This window comes from Cryptomeria japonica, chromosome 4, assembly GCF_030272615.1.
Source record: "Cryptomeria japonica chromosome 4, Sugi_1.0, whole genome shotgun sequence".
NCBI classification, from domain to species: Eukaryota; Viridiplantae; Streptophyta; class Pinopsida; order Cupressales; family Cupressaceae; genus Cryptomeria; species Cryptomeria japonica.
In genome coordinates, this window is record NC_081408.1 from 73145029 (window position 1) to 73146291 (window position 1263).

Below are 1263 nucleotides of genomic sequence, written 5' to 3' on the forward strand. Positions count from 1 at the left end.
GCAAACACAACATGAAAACGATGAGGAAGCACTAAAATGCATCGAGAAGCTTCCAATGTATTCATCGAGAAGCTTCCATTCTTAAGAACATACGTCAAAACAACAAAATTCACAATATTGATGAGATAGATGTGAGGAATACAGAGCTCTAGAATGTATGTTTTAGACAATCCGCATTGCCATTGTATTTATCAACTTTTCAATTTCGACTGCAATTGAACTACTGTCGTTCATCTAAACGCGGATAAAACTGAAGTGTGCTGATTAAACCCAGCCCACTTATAAAAAAAGAACTTTTACTATAACAAATAATGTCACTTAGCATGCAAGAGGTACGTTGATCGACACTCCGCATTGCCAGTGTATTTATCAACTTTCCAATTTCGCCTGCAATTGAACTACTGTCGTTTTCCAAACTGGGAGTAAAAACTTTCCAACTGTCGTTTTCTAAACTGGGAGTGAAAACTGTCCAAAAACTTTAAAGAATTGAACCCGACGTGAATCGAACACGCAACCTTCTGATCTGGAGTCAGACGCGCTACCATTGCGCCACGGATCCCATTGAAATGGTTTCATGTTCTTTTGTACTCAATCCTTTATGAAACAGGTGATGGTGAATTCGCTGTTTCACACACACGAACTTGCATATAATAAAAAACAAAACGTTTGAATTTATTAACAGACAAAAGAAATTGAAAACAGGGCAAAATGGGAAGCATAAAATGTAAAAACAGAGCAGCTGAACAAAAATTAGAGATTATATTAACAGTACACAATTACAACAATTATCTGTGAGCACTATATTCTCTTACATTTGAAAGGAAAGAGAGTGTAATATTTATAGATTTATACAAAACCTGGACTCTTTTACAGGCTACGGTAGAGAAAATTCTAGAAGGCAATAGAGACTTGTATTAACTGGAGAACTCTAGAACATGCAATAAATGCTCAGCTAGACACTGCTGTAGCTAAATAAACATTATTCCCAAGTGAGGGTCGAAAAGAGTTGGTGTTCAACCATCAATGACTTGTATTTAACTTTTGAAATGATTGTCACGTCGTAGAGAGGTGAATGTGAAATAGTGAACCTCCAGCAAGGATCGAACTCGCAACCTTTCACTTACGAAGCAAATGCAATAGCACTATTCTATGGAGGCCCAAAAATTGTATCACACAATTCTTCGATTCTATTTAAAACTAGTATTTAATTCAATCAATTCTATTGAATTTTTATGATTCATAATTTTATAATACTGTTTTTTA

General features: G+C 35.3%; 1 non-coding gene across 1 annotated transcript; it reads right to left on the reverse strand.

Annotated features, from left to right (window-relative positions):
- Positions 1-487: 487 nt before the first annotated feature.
- On the reverse strand, positions 488-559 carry TRNAW-CCA (transfer RNA tryptophan (anticodon CCA)). The gene has a single exon. It is a non-coding gene; the product is annotated as a tRNA-Trp (tRNA).
- Between the last annotated feature and the right edge of the window lie 704 nt (positions 560-1263).